Genomic DNA, 21,748 nt, shown 5'->3' on the forward strand with positions numbered 1-21,748 from the left:
CGCCCCGCCCCGCCCCGTGGGTGGCACAGGACTGAAAAGGCTGAGTGAGCAGGGAACCCAGATAAATTCAGGGGATGAGCATTATCTGGAAGCTATCTTGCCAACAAAAATAAGCAGTGTCTCTGACTAAAAAAAGAGAAAGAGAGAATGAGAAAGAGTTTAAAATCTGGTCACTAAGCAGTGTTTTGAACAGCAAATTCAGATAGTAATATTTACGGTCAATTTACCAGAATCAGGTATCAGATGACCTTTGACACTAGCCAGCGCTTACTAAAGAGCTAATTAGCTGTAAAAATGAGGTGACAAGTCAATTGTATCTGCACAAAAGACGAATTTGTCACTTGGGATTTCACTGGTAGCAAGGCCTGCCTTCCTGCTTCTGGGTGGCTACTTTGCATACAAAAGAAGCCAACTTTCCCTTAGGGGAGGAGAGAGGTCCGGAGTAAGTGCCAGGAAGCCAAGGCATGTGCTCACTCCCTAAGATTGGGGGCCTTCGCCCCACAGCTTGGGAAGCTGAGAGAAAGCCCCCCTGACCTGGGCTGTTGGTGATTAAATGCTGGAGCCATTCGCTTTTCTGAGAACTGGTAAAACTGCTGTTATCATTCACTGCTTTCCCCTCCTGTCTGACGAGCAGAACAAAATTATGTTTGTTCCAAAGTCTTCATTCATATTGGAAATTTTAGAAAATAAAAGGAAGACAAGAATAGCATGCATTCTTCCATCTAATATTTTGCAGTTTACTCGCACCGAGTCGATTACAACCCATGGCGGTCCTACAGGGCAGGGTAACATGCTCCTGTGGGTTTCCAAGACTGTACGTCTTTACAGGAGTAGAATGCCTCATCTTGCTTTCTCTAGCAGAAGGGTTGGGAGTCTTGAACTGCTAACCCTGTGGTTAGGATCCCACCAGTAACCACTAGGCCACCCCGCACAGCAAGGCCATTCAGTAAACTAGAACTGCCCCGTCAAACTTGCCAGATGTTACCCTGGCAAAGCGCCAGGTCTTTCTCTTGGGTTTGAACTGACACTTTTTTTCCTTTTCCATTTTAATGTTTTATTTTTCTCGTGTTCACTTCAGACATGTAAACTGTTGGGTGGGGCTCAGAAACACAGTAATGGTGGTTTTCCTGATGGGTTTATTGTTCTCAAAAATAATAAAGGGGTTCTTTGTAAGAGACCACCATTATACCAGGAAGACCACGTTTCTGCCTCCGTCATTTCCAACATTGTTGGGACCCTGGGCATATTTCCTCCCAATCACCTCGCCCCTTGTGTCACCAGGCCCAGCTCACTCGCCCTCATTCATTGGTACGACATCAACATTGTATACAGCGGTTCTTCTTTACACCGAGTAAGCAGAAGATGGCTTTCAGTTCAGGATGTGTAGTATGTGCTTCTTGAAATGTAAGTCCATTGATCTGATGAATCGTTCATATTGCAGTGGTTTCCGTGTGAAGCCACCGCCAGACTTCAGTAACCATCCTTTCCCACACCTTCTTTGCTCTGACTCTCCCTTTGGAATAACTTTTAATACTTGGGTTCCCTCCTGGGTATGGACTTTGGTCAGAGGGATTTCCTATCCCACCCCAACCCTCACCCCCACCCCACCGATGTCTCTTTTCTTTTTTGTTTAATTACATTGTGAAGTGCTTTAGCCCTGGTGGGGTAGTGGTTACCCCTTGGGCTGCTAACCCCAAGGTCAGGAGTTAGAAACCAACAAGCTGTTCTGCAGGAGAAAGATGGGGCTCTCTGCTCTGTACACAGTTACACTCTCAGAAATTCACAAGGACAGTTGCACCCGGTCTATAGGGTCACTGTGGGGTGGAACCCACTGGATGACAGGCGTTTCACTTGGGACAGCCCTTCTCTGTCCAGCAGCTAGGCAGGTGCTCTCCCATGGGGAGTTTTCTCTTCGGGTGTTTCTCTTTCATGCATCTTGATAGTCTTTTTCATTTGTGCTTTCTGTGCTTATGGTAGAACTTGGTCTTAAGACCAAGCTTTTAAAATTTTACATTCTTTGAATGTTCACAAGGCTCTTGATGTTCCATCTTTCTGTTTTACTCATGGTAATCCAAATGGTATCCATAGTGCTTATGGTGTGGCTCACTGTGTTCCAGTTGCGGCACAGTGACAGTCGTAAGAAAGCCACGAGATGAGATGCAGTCTCTGAGACACGATGAACCACTCAATTGGCCAGTCCTGGTGGCATAAAGCGTATGCACTGGGGCTGCTGATCTTGGGGTTTTAAGCCCTCAGACGCTCTCCAGGGAGGAAGATGGGGCTTTCTACTTCATCTCAGAATCCCACAGGGGCAGTTCTACGACGTCCTACAGGGTCGCTATGAGTCAGCTTCTAGTCGATGGCAGGAGTTGGGACTGGGTTTGGGGACCCACCAGCCGAATGTAAGCATCTCTGAAGGAAACGCTGAGCTGACCATTGTTTCTGTTGGCAGCAAGTGCTTAAAACTTGTTTCACCTGGTCTCCTTTGAAAATAAAATTAGAATGAAATTTATATGTACAGCTTAGGGCCTTTCTTAACTCCCTCGTATAGTACAGAGTGGATTTCACATTACTATTGACATACCAAGGCGCTCTGGAGTGCTGCTGCGGAAACACTGGACTGCTAACGTGAACTTGGTGGTTCAAACCCACCAGCTGCTCCACTGGAAAAGATTAAAACTCTCTGCTCCTAAAAGATTTACAGCCTTGGAAACCATACATAAGTTTGCTATGAGTTGGATTCACTCAATGACAGTGCTTTTATTTTTAAGCATATTATTGAAAGATATACTGGATTTATATTAATATAATTTTAAACAAAAATCATGATATTCCACCCGGTGGATATATCATAATTTACCTAATTTGTATGCTTGCAAAGTCTCCAACTGGCTAGAGGTCACTCTTCAATCCCAAAATAACAATTGCTTAATTATTCTACCAAATTTCCCTAAATAATACTATCTGAGAATTCCCAAGGATACCTACATGCTTCTTAAAATGTCTTGCCTGTCATTTGTCATCGTGGCCTATGCACTCACTCTTAACTAGTTTCTAACCAGTGTCCGGCCACAAACCACCATTCAAAGACTCCTGGGCCTCACATCCCTTTGAAGTAGCATATCCACCACCAGCAAAGCTTACTGAAGGGGAATCAAGGTGGGTAGAGGTGACAAGCTGTTTTAATCCTTATCACAGTGGTATACATAAGTTCCTCCCCTAAGTCACTAAAATTCCCAGCTAAAATCAGACTGTGTCATTGCACAGAATGAAGATGGAAACCTATGCTTAATCTAAACTTAATACAGCATGCTTTACTTCCAAGTGGGTTCTCCTTGGACTTTCCATGTGGAAGTGACCACCAAGAGATAGAGTCTCCATCTCCAGATATCGGATCCAATTCCTCATGTGGATTCCCAAAACCCTTTCTGCTACTCCTTTCCAAAATACCCTACTTCCTTCCCTAGCATGATTTAGAATAAAAACGCACCGACCCCTCTTTCCCTGTCGTTGTTTTAAGCAACACCATCCTAAGTCTTAACAGCTATGCTAATAACACCCATCAACTGTTTCACATCTTTCTTCGATAGAAGTCAACCTACAAGTCTCCCTGATCTCTCCATCTACTGAAAGTAAATATTTAGACAAAACACACATCCAATACATGCAAACATTTTGAAGAATCAGCCAATGAAAACTATATTAGGAGTCCAAGTATTTCTGTGAATTTGCAGCTTGTTCTCTGTTGAAGATATTGCCAGTTAGCATATCTACCACAGTCTGTCTCTGAAACAGCGGCATTCAAATTCACTGTGATTTCATAGGGTTTTTCCAAAAAAGAAGAAGGATACGGAGGAGGAGGAGGAGGAGAAGGAGAAGAAGAAATATTCTACCTACTGGTGGTGATGCTTCTATTTTACAACTTCAGAAACATTTAAAAATAATTATGGTAAACTTTTATTCCCTTTTCACCCAGTGATTCTCAATGGATGCCATTTGCCCTCCAGGCGACATTTGATTAAAATGTGTCCCAATACTTGCGACCTTATCTGTCTTTTATTCTATTATTTCCTATGAATGCATTGATGTTCAGGGTGTGGGCATAGTTTTCTGGGAGTTAGTGAGTTTCAAGAACATTAAAGAAAATTCCCTTTTATCCATTAAATATTTATTGCTCTAGTCCTAAGGAGCCCTGAGTTACAGGGTAGTGAGTTACAATTTGTGCTGCTAACCAGAAGATTAGCACTTTGAAACCACCAGCCACTCAGAGATAGAAAGAGGAGGCTTTCTGCTCCTTAGATATTTACAGCCTCAGAAACCACCTGCAGAGGCAGTTCCATGATCCCTGTCGGATAGGAGGAGTCCAAATGAAATCTGTGGCAGTGGGTTGTTTTGAGGCAGAGGGAACTGAGGGATCAAGACTGATGGCGGGTTTCAGCCCCGAGAGCCATCCCAGAGAAAAATCCCTCATTCAGCCACACTCCTCCTGTGTTTGGTTTCAGGTAAGACCTGGAAGAAGTCCCATTCCCAGAGGCATGTCAAAGATTTCTCTTCCATGTTTCCATGGAAATGCCAGGATACACCTTCAGGTGAAGTGCAGAGCTAGTGCCTAAAGCTGTGAACTAGAAACATAGGCCACGCAGGTGAACATGGAGGATGAAGACTAAAATGGCTGAGTATTAAATCAAAATTATATACACTTATCTGCCTTCTAACAGAATGAAAATAAATTTAACTTAAGGAGACTGTGAGGGAGAATAAAAATCTAAGCAAAAGCAATTATCTTTCTCCTAAGTCTTCCAATAATATTTGAATCATTTCCTTAAATGTTTCAAAACTGAGACAGAGGTCTAGATTTTATATGAGTACTACATTATCTGTCAGAAGAATATAGAAATAATTGAAATAAGATCAAATAGTAGGTCAAGAAGCACAAACACTTAAAAAAGCAAAAGAAAATACTCTTGAACCACAGGGGCCATTGGAGGGAGGGGCAGATCAGGAATCAATTTCTCAAAGTCAATCCCAGCAGGTAAAAACTGCCACGTCACAGCATTCGCCCTTTGTGACACAGCATAACTGCACATTTTGTAGTACATTCGGGGCACCATCTTGCTATTGTCATTGGATCGTCCCAAGAAATCACTGTGGCTGTGATGAAGAACCTTTCAGAGGAGAGGGGTAGCTCTCGAAGGCCAACAGATCCCACTTAGAGGAAACATGGGCTCGGCAAATTGACTAACAGACATTAACGTGCATTGTTCTTGTTCCTAGAGAGGTGCTAGAAGTGTTCCCCACAGACTTCCTTTCAGTAACAGGCACTGTGTCTAACTCTTCGTTTACAATTATATAAGCCCCCACATTCATAGGCAAGGGCGATGTTGTTGTCATGAGGTGCCTTGGAGTTGATTCTGACTTACAATGAACCTGCCTACACACAACACAAGGAAACATTGCCCGTCCTGGGCCAGCCACACAATTGTTATGTTGCAGGCTACAAGTTCAGCCTCTCTGTCAACCCAGCTCAACAAGTGTCTTCATCTTTTGTGCTGCCCTTTCACTTTATCAAGCATGATATCTGTCCTTCTCTAAGGACTGGTCTCTCCGGATAACGTGCTCAAAGTACAAGAGACACAAAGTCTCATCATCTCGATTTCTAAGGAGAGGCCATACTTCTTCCAGGACAAATTTGTTGGTCTTTTTGGCAGTTCGTACTTTCAGTTTTCCTGACCAGCAGCAAAATTCACATGCATCGATTCTCCTTTGATTTTCCTTATTCCATGTCCAACTTCCACATGCATATGAGGCAACTGAAAATGTCACAGCTTGTAAGGAGCACTTCTTCCTCAAGTAACATCCATGATCTTCCACACTTTAAAGAAGTCTTGTGAAGCAGCTTTTCCCAACTTTTGATTTCTTGAGTCCTGCTTCCATAAGCATCGATTGTGGATCCAAGGAAGTGGGAATCTTTGACAACTTTGATCTTTTCTCCACTGATCATTTTGTTGTCCAGGTCCAGCTCTGAGGACTTTAGTAAACTTTACTTTGAGTTGTAATCCTTAATGAAGACTGAAGTCTTCGCTCTTCACAAGTGCTTCACACCCTCCTCAATCTTAGCAAATAAGGTGTGTTGCCTGTGTACTGTATACTCTTGTCTAAGCCTTTTCTCAACACGGATGCCAAATTGTTCTTATCATGCAACTTCTTCAGTTATCTGCTCAGCATGCAGATTGAATAGATGTGGTAAAAGGATACAACCCTGACACACACCTTTCCTGATTTTAAACCACTCAGTATTCCCTTGTTGTGTTCAAACGACTGCCTTTCAGTTCATGGTCAAGAGCCACATGGGCCCAATGAAGTGTTCTATAATTCACATTCTTTTCAATATCCATAGTTTGCTATGATCCACAAAGGTGGGAATATAGGACTGAACACAAATGAGTTAAACCAAAGTTGAAGCACATATGAAATTATAATTCTGAAAAACTAATTATATTTAGTTAGTATTTTGGGAAATGTGACAAATGCTTAAAAAAAATAATGCTTCTTTTCTTCTCTTCCAATACTTGTTAGCCAAAATAACAAAGAATTTAGCAGAAGATATTTTTACTATTGAAAACTTGATATATTATGGACTCACAAAGCTAACCTTAAAGCAATGACCATTCAATTGACATATTTTGTTACCTCAGGACTTGAACATTTAAGTGCTTTGCTATCAGGTGACCAGATTTCCAGGTCATGTACCAAAACATTCATTTACTTTTACTCAGTTTACAAAATAAGGAATATGTTGTCTTGAAGAAATTTTGGAAAATACATAAAAGTACAAATAAAGTAAAATGTACTTAATCCAAGTTCTATTAAAAAAACTATGATTAACTTTCTAATTATTTTGCTCTGCATTTTAATCATTCTTTTGTTAAAAATAATTTTATTGGGGGCTTGTACAATTCTTATCACAATCCATACATGCATCCACTTTGTCGAGCTCATATGAACATTTGTTGCCATCATCATTCTCAAAACATTTGCCTTCTACTTGAGTCCTTAATATTGGCTCCTCATTTCCCCCTCCATCCCCACTCCCTCATGAACCCTTCATAATTCATAAATTATTATTATTTTGTCATATGTTACACTGTCTGATGTCTCCCCCCGTCCTCTTCTCTGCTGTCCATCCACCAGGGAGGAGGCCATACATAGATTCTTGTCATTGATTCCCCTTTCCACCCCACATTCCCTCCACTCTCCAGGCATCGCCACTCTCACCACTGGTCCTGAAGGTGTCATCTGTCCTGGATTCACTGTTTCCAGTTGCTATCTGCACTAATGTACATCCTCTGGTCTAGCCAGATTTGTAAGGTAGAATTGGGATCATGATAGGGGGTGGGGTGGGGGAAGCATTTAAGAACCAGAGGAAAGTTATATTTTTCATCATTGCAACCGTGTACTCTGACTGGCTCATCTGCCCACAACCCTTCAGTAAGGGGGTGTCCAGTTGCCTACAAAAGGACTTTGAGTCTCCATTCTGCACTCACCCACATTTACAATGATATGGTTTTTCATTCTTTGACACTTGATACCTGATCCCTTCGACAGCTCGTGGTCACACAGGCTGGTATGCTTTTTCCCTGTGGGCTCTATTGCTTCTGAGCTAGATGGCCGCTTGTTTATCTTCAAGCCTTTAAGACCCCAGGCACTATATCTTTTGATAGCCAGATACCATCAAGTTTTCCCCCACTGATATGGGCATGCACTGATATGATTTTTAGTTCTTTGATGTCTGATAACTGGTCCCTTCTACACTTTGTGGTCAGACAGGCTGGTGTGCTTCTTCCATGTGGGCTTCGATGCTTCTCAGCTAGATGGCCCCTTGTTTATTTTCAAGCCTTTAAGATCCCAGATGCTATATCGTTTGATACTCGGGCACCAGCAGCTTTCTTTGCCACATTTGCTTATGCACATATTTTTCTTCAGCAATCGTGTCTGGAAGGTGTGCATCATGGATGCATGATGCTCTGTATTTTTTTAATTGGAACAAACTCTAGATAGTTTTTTAATGTACTCTAGTTCTTTTTTTTTAAATTAAAATATCATTTTATTAGGGCCCTTACAGTTCTTATAACAATCCTTACATCAATTATAGCAAGCATTTTTGTACATATGTTGCCATGATTATTTTCTTTTTTTAAAAAACAATTTATTAGGGGCTCATACAACTCTTATCACAGTCCATACATATATATAAATCAATTGTATAAAGCACATCTGTACATTCTTTGCCCTAACCATTTTCTCTTTTTTTCTCCTCTTTTCTTTTTTTACATTTTATTAGGGACTCATACAACTCTTTTTTTTTTAAACAATTTATTGGGGCTCATACAATTCTTATCACAGTTCATACATATACATATATCAATTGTATAAAGCACATCTGTACAGTCTTTGCCCTAATCATTTTTTCTCCTCTTTTCTTTTTTTTTACATTTTTTAGGGACTCATACAACTCTTATCACAATCCATACATATACATACATCAATTGTATAAAGCACATCCATACATTCCTTGCCCCAATCATTCTCAAAGCATTTGCTCTCCACTTAAGCCCTTTGCATCAGGTCCTCTTTTTTTTGTACTCTAGTTCTTATACATAATAATGTACTCTGTACTTTTCCATAGCATTAATATTACCTTTCTACCTCATCATCTATATCTTGTTTGGTGAAGTGGAGGGGTGGCAGAAAAGAGAAGGCCCTCGATGAGATGGCTTGGTGTAGTGGCTGCATCAGTGGGCTCAGGCATGGGAACAATTGTGAGCAGGGCACAGTACCATGCGGTGTTTCATTCTGTTGTGCACAGGGTCGCTATGGGTCAGAGAGGACTCGATGGCGCTAACAGCAACATGTTATTCTCAAAAGTGATATAGAATTTTAGAGTATGAATATACAATAAGTCATTCAATCTGAGAGTCCTGGGTGTGTGGTGGATTCTGTGTTGGCTGCTAACCCAATGGTGAGCAGATTGAATTCACTAATGCTGGGAAGAAGATGAGAGAGTCTTCTCACTTAAAGATGCAAACGAGGTTTGGAAACCCCAAAGGGCTTTGCTACAAGAGGGTAGCAATGAATTGGAATCAGTCTGATGGTAGTGAGTATGATTTGGGTTTGAATTAGTTTATTTGTGATTTTTAAATGTTAGAAATACTGTCATGTTAATTTTTACTTCTTCAGATTACAATATTAAAAATTTTAAATGTTAGTTTTTACTTCTTTGGATTACAATATTAAAAATAAGATTATTGATTTAAAGAGTCAAATGCTTTATACTGCTAAATAATTTGTCTGAAATTATACCAATAATAACTCCTGCCACAATATCACCAATAATATTATGATTACTTTGAAAAAAGAGCTTATTGATTTGCATATGTTTAATTATAAAACTTTGTTTTATTTCATTTAAGTTTAGATTTGCATATATTTAATTATAAAACTTCATTTTATTTCATTTCAGTTTATTAGTCATTTGAGCTTTGCCTTTTTACATTTGTCCAAGGGCAAGCTATCTGCTTTCCAATTTATTGTATGATCCAACAATTAGACTTCATTGTGTGTGTGTGTGCTGATTGCTTTTAGTGCTGCATACCATGCCTTCTCTAATAAATAAAGCATATCTGATCACTTTATAATGAGACATAAGTAACATACATACATATTTATTAGTGGTAGAGCAGGGCCTAGGAATGGAAATTTTCACTCCAAAAACAATATCCGATTATCCTTAACTTTACTCTCCAACAGCTTCAAGATAAACACGTTTAGCAATGCCATCAATTCTGCCTTATTTGGGGGTAGAAGAGGGGGATTGTAGTAATGTATAATTAGTTACTGCTTGGACCCTCCCTGCCCTCCCCTCAAAAAAACATATAAATCTACATGCTAATAAGGTGTATCCCACCAAAACTTTTCCTTGTTATTTTGTGAGTTTTCTTATTGTTCTAAGGGGAAAAATTAAACCTAATGACTACCATGGGTTCCCCCCCCGCCCCCAATTAAACACAAGTTCCAAAACAAGAAACAAAAAAAAACCCAAAACAAAACTCAATACCTGTGATAGGTAGGTTTATTGTGCCAACCTTTCCAATAAGAACACACAGGATTAATAAAGCCACAGTTTTATTGTAGGGCAAAGAGATAAATGGCTCAGCAAGGCCCAGCTGTCTCTATATTGTTCTCTGGTGATTGGACCAGTGTGCAGTTGCCTAGGCTTGATCTCTGCCTCAACTTGTGAGCTACACTACCTGTGGGACAACCAACCGGTGGACCATGTCACTAGAGCTTGAGGATCCTTCAAGACCTGCTTCAAGACCTGATGTATACATCACTTGAGCTGGGGACTGTCGGATCCTGTCATCTGGCTGACTGTTGGTGACCCACTCTGCTGTTTACTGCCTGTGGCTGGACTACCTGCATTGCTCTACAGAAGATTTGGCTGTCTGCTTCCTTTACCTTGGGCCCAGCAGCCCTCATGAGTTGAAAGACTTCCAGTACATTACCTGTTTCATGGAAGTGAGTTGAACTGAGCACTCTGTACTGTTATGTGGACTAATGAGCTGTTATATTCCTTCATGCTGTATATATATATATAATCATAAGTGTCCTGCTTTTGTTTCTCTAGAGAACCCTGTCTAAAACACTGTCATTGAGTTGATGAAGACCCATGGCGACCCTCTAGGACAGGGTAGAACTGCCCTTGTGAGTTTCCCAGGTGATAGCTGTTTGTTTACAGGAGCTGAAAGTTCTGTCTTTTCCCCAAGGTGTGTTAGGTGGTTTCAAACTGCTCACCTTGCAGATCATAGTCCAACATGAAACCACTACACCACCAGGGTATGAGGGGTTGGTGGGTCCAGGGGAGGTGCCTCAGGACCACCTGAAGTCCATGCCATTTTCTGGCCATTCCTACTTGGGAATTCTGTGGGACTGGGCAGCCAACAAAACTTACAAGAAACCTTGATACCCACCAGGCATCAAAGAACAAAAAATCATCATTTTGAATGAGGGGGAGTGAGGAATGGAGACCCAAAGCCCATCTGTAGGCAACTGGTCATTCCCTTACAGAAGGGTTATGGGTAGGAGATGGGCCAGTCAGGGTGCAGTGTAGCAACAATGAAACATACAACTTTCCTCTAATTCTTAAATACTCTTCCCCCACCCCCACCACCCCACCACTATCATGATCCCAATTCTACCTTACAAATCTGGTTAGACCAGAGGATATACACTGGTACAGAAAAGAACTGGAAACACAGGAACCCAGGACAGATAAACCCCCCAGGACCAATAATGACAGTAGCTATATCAGGAAGGCGAGGGAAAGGTGAGGGGAGTAAGAGGGAACCGACCACAATGATCTACATATAACCCCCTCCCAGGGGATGAACAACAGAAAAGTGGGGAATGGAGACATTGGACAGTGTAAGACATGAAAAAATAATAATTTATAAATTATCAAGGATTCAGGAAGGAGGGAAGGAGGGAAGGAGGGAGGGAGGGAGGGAGGGAGGGAGGGAGGGAGGGAGGGAGGGAAGGAAGGAGTGTGGGAGAGAGAGGAGGGGTGGGGAAATGAGCAGCTGATACCAAGGAGTCAAGTAGAAAGAAAATGTTTTGCAAATGATGATGACAACAAATGTACAAATGTGCTTGACACAATGGATGGATGGATTGTGATAAAAGTTGTATGAGCCCCCAATAAAATGATTTTAAAAAAGAAAAGAAACTTTGTTACCATTGAGTCGCATAAGGGGATTTTACTTTCCTCCCCTGTCTCCCAGCAGCCCCAGTTCCTTTAGAAGCTTTTATGTTATTCTATGATGTGATTCTTCCTTATGATTCTGTATTTTTCCAAGCAATGCACAGGAAAGACATTGTGTATCTTATATGGGCTATCTCTTGGAGCTAAAAGACTGCAGCAGGTAAGGAAAAACAAACTTCAACCAAATAGCATTGAACTGGCAGCGTTTGATCCAGAGAAACCTTTATTTTAGCATCATGTGGGCAGCTAACATGTAGACAGTAAGTAAATTTGCAGTATAAGTCTACTGTACAAGCTAAAAGCCAAGATAAATAATAATAAAAGTTGAGTTCTCTAAGATTCTCTGGGCACTGTTGCCATGCAGAACTTAATTTGCACCAGTAAGAGTACACAAATTGGATAAAATTACCTGTTAGACTGGGTTGACTAGAGAAACAAATCCAGAAACACTCATATATGGATAAAAGAGAACTTTATATCAATAGGAAATTAAACATCAATAAAACATCCCAGCCCAGTTCAGATCAAGACCGTAAACCCAATATTAGCCCACTAATCTGATATTAGCACATTACTTCCTCTTCAGACTCATGCAGCACATGCAATGATGCTGAATGCAGGAAGATCACAGGCCTGTAGGTGGAAAGTCTTGTGGATCCAGTGGTGTGGAAGCATCTCCAGGGCTCTGGCTGCCATCAGCATGGCTCCATGTGGCTTGTCAACAGGAAGGTGAAGCTGAGAGTGTACGTGACGTGCCTCCAGGGAGGAAGACAGGCATCAGAAAGTCACACCCCTAAGGAGGTATCATGCTGTGGACTTATTGATAGGCTAGAGTCCACCCCTTAATTCTTATTTATCAAGTTGATAGGCAGTTGTGTAACTATGACAGAGCTCAAATAATATGTTTCTCCCCTTATTGACTCAGAGAGTCAAGTTAAGGCTATAGGAAAGAAGAGCATGTGGAGTGGCCACTTTTATTCCTTTGTCACAAGTGTGTATCTATTTCTTCCTTGTGTCTCTTAATACTTCCTCTCAGTCACAGTTATTCACACGCGCGCGCACACACTCAGACGCAGAAATTTGTGTCACGCATTGTAGATCTATGAGAAATGTTACCATGACAAACCAAATTTTTTAATAATTATCTCATATGGACATCAATTATTTCATGACAGTTATACAACATTAACACTTGCTGTTAACAATGCTTAAATCATGTTTGAAGTTTGTTTGTTTTTCTTTCTAAAATTCATTTGAATCTTGCACCTCAATATAATCTAAAATTCTCCAATTCTGCAGAGTGGAGGTCTTCCCATAACGTTTCATTCCATTTTAAGAGTTAGAGAAGAGTCGAGAGCAATGGGCAAGTAAGCAGAAAACGGAAGTAGGAAATGGAGCTGCCATGTGAGATAAGATTATTAAACGTTTACTTAGGAAAGTGCCTTTAAACATGAAAAGCAGTGTGGAAAATTAAAACGACACCCGGGACTCAATAAGGAAGAAAAACCACTAGCCACTAGCTCCAAAATTGCTCAGGTTTGCATTGTATTTTCATGGTTAGATATGAAACTGAGAGCTTTTCCAACGTGCTTTCTGATGGAGAAGAGCTCTCAGAAGCCCGAGTGACCCTAGCTCACTGACTTCTTCGGTAACTGGAAAAAGAGGGGGAACTTTTCACAAATGCAGGTGCCTTCGTGCAGATCCGTTCAGAAACAGGGAGCATTCGCCATCGACGTCTTCTCTCCCAAATGCTTTTGGAAAGTTTTACGGCAAGAAGCCCTGTGCTTTCTTCCTGCCGTTGGGCCTTCAGATGATTTTTCTAGACGGACGCCTCGGGCATTTTTTACATTTCAGCTAGCTGTTGCTTGGCTGCGGCCCCAGCAGATCCACTGAACGATCGTCCAAGACCCACCACAGACGCTGCCTGCTCCAATGACGGAAGAAGAGGATCTCGCTGGGCCCCAGTAGGGCGGAGGGGACATAACATCCCACGGAGATGGGCCCAACTTGTTTTAGGAGGTGCTCTTAGTCCCACCATCTGCTGCCTGTATGATACAACATGGAAACGTAAACATGCCCTAAAGAGTTATTTTGTTACTCTTCTTGGCATTGGTCACGCCAAGGTTGGATGGGTTTTCTGTTGCCTTTCATATTAAGCGGACTTAGATGCCTTTTTAAAAAAATACATAGCAGAGTCAAGCTACAGTAATTTTGATATGATGATATCCAGAAGTGATTGAGCAGAATGTTGTGATCAAGGTATTTCATACAGCAGTAAGCCTGGTGATACCAAGGGGTGGGGGTAGGGGGGGCGCTGTCATCTAATAAAAGATTCAGCCAAACAAGGAAACTGCCGATGCTGATGCTGGCAATCCTCGAAGGGAAGCCAAGGGGAAAGTCCGGAAAGTCCGTAGTTCCTCTCTCACGCAGAAGTCAGGTGCAGCAGACGAGGAGCCAGGCTTCAGCGTCAGAAGGGCATCGGCTGAGAGCTGCAATTGACTGTCCACCAGACCTGCATAAACATGGGCAGGCAAGTCGCTTGTCAGAGATTCATTTCCCTTCTGCATAAAATAGGAATAGAGATCTCTTCTTCACAGAACTACGGACAGGTCAGCTTTTTTACATGCGTGTAAATGTGTAGGGCAGCACTTCAAGTAACCGTGTATTCATACCCGCTCACTCATTCACTGCCATTGAGTGCAGGCCACCTCATAGCCACCCTGAAGGACCCTGAGTCTCTGAGACCGTGGTACAAAGCCTTTCTCCCGTCAACAGGCTGGTAGTTTCGAACTTCGGTCCTTGCAGATCACAGCCCAAGGCATAATTGCTACATCATGGGGGTTATTTGTTTATATCCTAGTGTGCCCTAAAATAGACTTACGGTAGCCTGTAAAAAGAACACTATGAACTCGAAGTAGTAACAAAAAAGAAGGGAACAAAATAAGGAGACTTATTTTCTCCAATAAAATGACTTTTACTCTACAGTTTAATCAGAATAAAATTTATATTTCTTCTTCATGAGCTACTAATCAAATGCACAATAACTACAATCTTCCTACATTAAAAAAGACTATTGGGAAGATTAAGATCTTCATTTTTATTTCACTTAAGATCGCAGATTCTTGCTGCTGCTCCTGAGAAAGTATCAGTTATCAAGCTACTATAAACATTTGCAGCTGGGACAAACATTCCAAGAAACAGAATAAAATGGTGGGCTTCAAAAAGTTTATAGAAAAATGGAATTACAAAATAATGGGAGTTTTCCATGAACCTTCTGAATCCCTTGTAGGGCCTCAGTAAGATCCATCCAAATTTCTTTTTAATTTTGCAACTCTTTGTTTTTTTTCTATCACTTCACTAATTCCCATGCATATCAGGATGTGTGACACTGTGCTGTCATTTAGTAAGACTGCAAAATCGAAAATCTTGCAATAAATTTTATTTCAGAAAAGATATGCCATATATTTTTAGTGTCAGATTAAGGAGGTGAAGCATCTTGGCAGGCAAATTCAGTCATGTCTTTCTTTGAATATTAATTATGTGTTCCCTACCTCCTTCAATTATTATTTTTGCTTTAAATTTGGAGACATCCTCCAGCAAGCTGTAGGACTTGCATTTGGAAGACTCCCTGGAGATCAGAATTCAACCAACAAGCTTATATTCTTAGCCTTGTAGTAAGGTTTCTTTTAACCTAGGATAAACAAAAACCAGACTCACTGCCGTCGAGTCGATTCTGACTTACAGTGACCATGCAGGTCAGGGTAGACTGCCCCTGCGGGTTTCCAAGACTAATTCTTTATGGGAATAGAAAACCTCATCTTCCTCCTGTAACTTCAGCTGCTCAAAGCAAATGTTTGTTCTGACAGAGTGAAAGTTGAGAAGACTGACCCAGCAAGCTGGGAAGAAAAAGGTTTCCTCCTGAATACCAATTCCAGTAGAAGGACTATCGTCTCTTGGAACCCTTTGGAGAGAAATATCCTGGGACAAATGGAAAAGAATTCTGCAACCAACCAGTGACATTTTTGTCATGGCTAGAGGAACTTGGAAGCAGGACTAAACGGCAGATGTTTACCCTTCTTGTCACATTGATTGAGCCTACAAATCCCACGCGTCACTTTAAAGCCACGAAGAGTTATTTAGGAGGATTTTAAACAGAAGGCCAAGCAATGTCGCCAAAACTGTGGACCAGGTTGCTATTTTAAGCTCATGAGTGGTGACCAGCAGTGCAGGTGGATTCTGAGCTGGTGATCAGCGGGGGAAAAGAATTGCTGGAATTGCAAGTCATCTTGGGAAAGCACTGGAAAGACAAAAAGTTTAACTTAAAAGGAGAAGAGGTCCTTACGATAGCTCTCAAATGTGTTTCTTTTATAAAGCAAAGACTGTCACTGATATCTTTGGCAACTGTAGCAAAAAAAAGATACCTGATTCAAATTCATCATATAGAATTAGTCATGAAAAGACGTGGCCTGTTAAGCAAATACATAACCACCTCCCACATTATTCTGAGCTAGCCTTGCCATGAATGATTGGTGCTCCTAATCGTGCTCAATATCTATCTCTACTCACCCCTCTTATTGGCCAGAATGTTTCTCTTCTTTTCCCCTAATAATCTTTTTTAAAAAGAGCTTTGTTGGCATAGACTTCCATCGTATTAAGAAGAGTTGTACAATCATCACCCCAACCAATTGCAGAACATTTCTTCACATACTCATTGGTGTTTAACTCCCTACGTCCCCCCACAAAACCTCCTCTGCTATGGCCTTGGTACCGAGGGTGGGATTCAACCAGTTAACAGCTGTTCAGAAGAACTGATTTATTGTCGAGTTCAGTGAATTGGTTGTTAAAATGGCATTTATAATCAGGGTTCTCTCAAAAGTGGGTAGCTAATGTGAAAATCACAAATTTACATTCTTTAGTCATTTTTAGCATTCATCTGTGCAACACAGTATTCTAAGAGCCTGTAGTAGTGTTCATTTTGTCCATGGGTATAAAGAATTAGATGGAACGATGCTTGTAATATCTGTCTAATCATTTCATAAAACTTGTTATACCTTAGATGAAATACTACATTTGTATTCCTTTGTGTTTGTTAATTCAATAGGTAAACATACAATTTTAAGAGGAAAAGTGTCAACCAACTAGAGAATGACATTCTGCCATTCATTTCAGCTTTCTGTGACACCCCAAATTCGCATGACATATTATTATTAAATTATGTGATTCCTGAAAGTGTTCAAAGAGCTGAGAAATGTTGTCAGAACAGTTGCTGTCAGTTCAGCAGAAGCAGAAAGGGGTTTTTCAAAGATGAACATAATATGTTCAGAGGAGTCATCTAATATATCAAGCACAATGGTCCTTGTGTATTTAGCCTACCTCAGAAGGAACGGGGTCCTATTACTGCTGCGAAAAGATGGCTAAAGATAAATAATACAAACTACAATGCGCTGTCCAAAGGGAAGAATATTCCACCAATTAAGAAGCAACGTGGAAATATCTTAACAGTTTTATTGTTTTTGTTAGGTGTTATTTAGGATTTTAAAACTCTTATATCAGTCTAGTTTGTGTCTCTCTTCTACTATTCTTATTTAAGTATTAACTGTGTGAAATAATAAAGTACCTTTCAGGATTCATCTTTGTATGCTTAAAATGCTCATAGTGGTAGCAAACTAGATGTTAGATTATTTAAATCCTACCACTAAACCTACCTATTCTGGATTTCATATACAGAAAATCACCCAACACACACACACACACACACACACACACACACACACACACACGACAATACGAAACAGGAAAACCTCAAGTGAAAAGAAAGTAGGAAATATTATAAACTGAAACAGCTGTAATATGGGTCAAAAAGGAGATCAAATGATAGGTGTTACTTTTTAACCCAACTACATCGGACAAAATCCACTTTCCAGAGCTCTTTCTCTGAAAGCAAGGCTATGGACATGCCTGAACTCAGGTCAGGGAAATTATTGGAGCCTTCATCCACGGGGCACCCTGCAAATGAATTTTGGCCTTCCACTGTCGTCTACAGCCTTCTGCAAGCCATGTATTCATAATTTAATCCCTTTTATTATTTCTTCTTTTATATTTTTATTTTATTATTTATAGTCCTTGGGGCACACCAATTGGTATTCTGCTTCCCTGTGGACTTAGGTGATGTCTCAGTTAGATGGCTGCTTATTTGAAAACAAGCCTTTAAGATTCCAGGCACTGTTCTTTCTGAGGGGCAGGCCCCATCTGTTTGCTTTGATTACTTTCTTCACCACACTGTTCTATAGCACCGAAATCCTCAGTGATCGCTTCATGAAGGTGAGTCTTGAGCAGGGCCATGTCTTAAGAACTAATTGTTCTTAGATTGGAACTTAATTGTTCTAATTAAGTGGGAGCCCAGAATATCTAATATATATATATATATATATATATATATATATATATATATATATATATATATATAGTTCACTTTAGAGACATCCTTATCATTTTGTGGGAGAACATTATGAACCATCCCCATTGGTCATACAGTAATGCTATTGATTAGATCATTAATTTAGCCAATTGTATAGAGTTTTAAAACCTGTGAAGGAAAGGAATGTATAAAACAGCATTTTAGACCGAAATACATGGATTGTTGACTTGCATAAATTAAAAGCTTAAGTGAGTGGACAAATGATAGTAATCAGGCAAAATTTGCAATACCACTCATTCACAATGGCAGAATCATTGGCCAGAATCTTTAGAGTTTCTATGGAGACTTTATGAGTCAAAATTGACTTAATGGTAGTGGGGTTGTTTGAGATTTGTATATTTCAATAAAGATCTAATATCCAAAATAATATTATTGCAATATAACACAAAAAGGCAAACTCAATAAAATAAAGGGTTCCAAAATGGGGGTGGGGAGGAGGCAGAAAACTTGAGCTGACATTTACCTGAAGAGGATGCCCAAATGGTTAACAAAAATGTGAAAAGATGAGCAATGTCTTAAGCTTCAGAGAGGTGTAAATCAAAGCCATTATGAGATACCAGTGTAGCTAGACACCATTGAGCTGACTCTAACACATAACACCATTATGTATCAGAGAACAACACTGCCTACTCCTGCTCCACATCACAGTTGCTATGTTTGAGCTCAGTGTTGCAGCCAGTCAATCCATCTCCTCAAGGATCTTCCTCTTTTTCACTGACCCTCCATTTTACCAAGCATGATGTCCTTTCCCAGGGACGGCTCTTTCTGATAACAGATCCAAAGTACACACGCTCACCATCCTCGCTGTACGTCTTCCAAGACAGATGCATCTGTTCCTCAGGCAGTCAATAGGATTTCCAACGTTCTTTGCCAACACCATAATTCACATGCATTCATCCTTCTTCAGGCTTCCTTATTCATAGTCTAGTTTTCATATGCCTATGAAGGGACTACAAAAATGGCATCCCTTGGGCCAGGTGCATTTTAGTCCTCAAGGTGATCTCTATGCTCTTTAATGCTTCAAATAAGTCATGTGCAGCACATTGGTGCAATGTAATCCATCCTTTGATATTTTTGATTCTGACTCATGATTGTTGACTGTAAGTCCAACTAAAATGAAATCCTTGGCAACGTTGCTCTTTTCTCCACTTATCATAGTGTTGTCTATTGTCCAATTGTGAGGATTTTGGTGTTCTTTACAGTGAGTTTTATCCCATACTGAAGGCTACTGCAGTCTTTGATCTTCACCAGACCTTCAAATCCTCTTCCCTTTCAACGAACAAGGTGGTGTTATCAGCATATCAGAAGTTGTTAATCAGCCTTCCTCCAATTGCATTCTTCTACATATGGCTCCGTTTCTCAGATTATTGCTCAGCAAACAGGCTGAGTTATGCACACATTTCCTGATTTTAAACCATACAGCATCCTCTTGTTCTCTTCCAGGGACTCACTTTTGTTTTATGTACAACTTCCCCAAGAGTACATGAAATGTTCTGAAATGCCCACTTTCCCAACGTTAGCCATAGTTTGCATTGGTCCACAAAGTTGAATACCTTTGTATAGGCAATAAGACAGCAATAATCATCTTCCAGGTAGTCTATGCTTTCAGCCGAACATCTATATGACACCATCAGTGATGTCCCTCATCCCATGTCCTCTTCTGAATCCAGCTTGGATTTCTGGTACATCTCTGTCTCCGTACTGGTGTGTCCAATTTTAAATTACACTTGAGTGCGATATTAATGATATTGTTTGATAATTTCGGCATTTTGGGGGGAATTTTATTTAGAATGGGTGCAAATATGGATCTCTTTCAGTCAGTTTAATAGGCTATTGGCTATTCTCCAAATTTGGGGGCTTTTATTTACTCCCATTAGGATAGGATAAAGGAAAAATAGAAAACTTTGGGAATTATGTAAGGAAATGAGAATCTTTGTCCATTTCTGGTGCAAAATAATACAGTTGTGAAAAAACAGCATGTCAGTTCCTTAAAAAAATTAAAACAGGAACTACCATGTAGGCAGCAACTCTACTCCTAGATTTATGACAGGGTTCCCCCCCCACACACCCCAAAAATCTCTACTGGGCAGAGCTTTCGTAGTATGCATTTTTCTCTCTAGGCAGCAACTCACTCTGAGTTAGTGCACCCAGTGGAGTAGCGTAGTCACAGTGAATTTTTTCGTAAAAGCAGTTTTGCTCGAACCTCGTTTTTTTGTGTGGCCAATTGACGAGAACAATGAGCTGCTATGAAATTGTTTCCTTCTAGTTTCCTTCTGTGAAAAATGCCGCAAAAATAGTTGTGATGTTGAACACGGCTTATAAGGACAGACCTGTGGGAAAAACTCAAGTGTACGAGTGCTTTTCTCATTTCAAAAAAGGTGAAATAATGATTGATGACAAATCTTGTTCTGGACATCCATCATCATCCCAAACAGATGAAAATTTTGACAAAAATTCATACACTTGTGCTCAAACGTCATCGAAGGACCATATTAGAGATGGGGAAATCATCTGGATTATCTTGGAGCTCAGTTCAGTGAATTTTAATGGAACATTTTGGAATGAGAAGGGTCGCTGAGAAATTTGTGCCTCGGGTTCTGACTGACCAGGAAAAAGAATGTCAAGTGGAAATATGCCTTGCTTTGAAATAAAGTTCTGAAGTGACCCAGACTTTTTCTCCCAGGTCATTTCTGGTGACGAGACATGGTGCCATTCTTAGTAGCCTGAAAGCAAAAAATCAATCAAGCTAGTGGAAGATGCCATCTACACCTCTCCCAAAACAAGCTCATCAAGAGAAATCAAAGATCAATACAATGCCCATTGATTTTTTTTTGATGTGAGGGACATAGTGCATTTGGAGTTTATATTCCACCAGGTCAGACTGTTAATCAAGCTTTCTATTTAGAGGTTCTGAGAGGATTGAGTAACAGTGTGTGACAAAAAAGGCCTGAATTGTGGCAGATGGGTACTGATTGCACCTGCTCATGCAACCATCTTAGTAGACCAGTTTTTGGCAAAACAGCATGCCTCTCTTGTCCCATGCACCTTACTCACCTCGAACCTTGAGACTTCTCTTTGTTTCTACAGATGAAGAGGTAGGTACATGAAAAGACAATGATTTAATGACATAGAAGAGGTGAAAAAAATAATTGAGGGAGGTGCTGTCAGCCATGCAAATAGATGAGTTTGAAAAAGATTTCCAAAAATGGAATCACAGGTTTGACAAATGTGTAATGGAGAGTACTTTGAAGGTGATAAGGTTGTTTTGTAAAGAAAAAATATATTCGTTTTGTGGAGGGTACCTCCCTGTATACTAAAGAGACTTAAAAGAAGTGATTCAAAGAGACATAGGTTCTTGAAGCACTATTCCCATACAAATATGGAAAACAAATGAAGGACCCATCAATGAATGAACTGATGAATAAAATGTGATATATACAGTCAGGAACACT

At 40.4% G+C, this 21,748-nt stretch overlaps 1 pseudogene; it reads right to left on the reverse strand.

Moving 5' to 3' along the window:
- Positions 1-1,183: 1,183 nt before the first annotated feature.
- On the reverse strand, positions 1,184-3,023 carry LOC142442369 (ribosome biogenesis protein NSA2 homolog; annotated as a pseudogene).
- Positions 3,024-21,748: the final 18,725 nt, after the last annotated feature.

The sequence above is a fragment of the Tenrec ecaudatus genome, chromosome 3, assembly GCF_050624435.1.
Source record: "Tenrec ecaudatus isolate mTenEca1 chromosome 3, mTenEca1.hap1, whole genome shotgun sequence".
Classification (NCBI taxonomy): domain Eukaryota; kingdom Metazoa; phylum Chordata; class Mammalia; order Afrosoricida; family Tenrecidae; genus Tenrec; species Tenrec ecaudatus.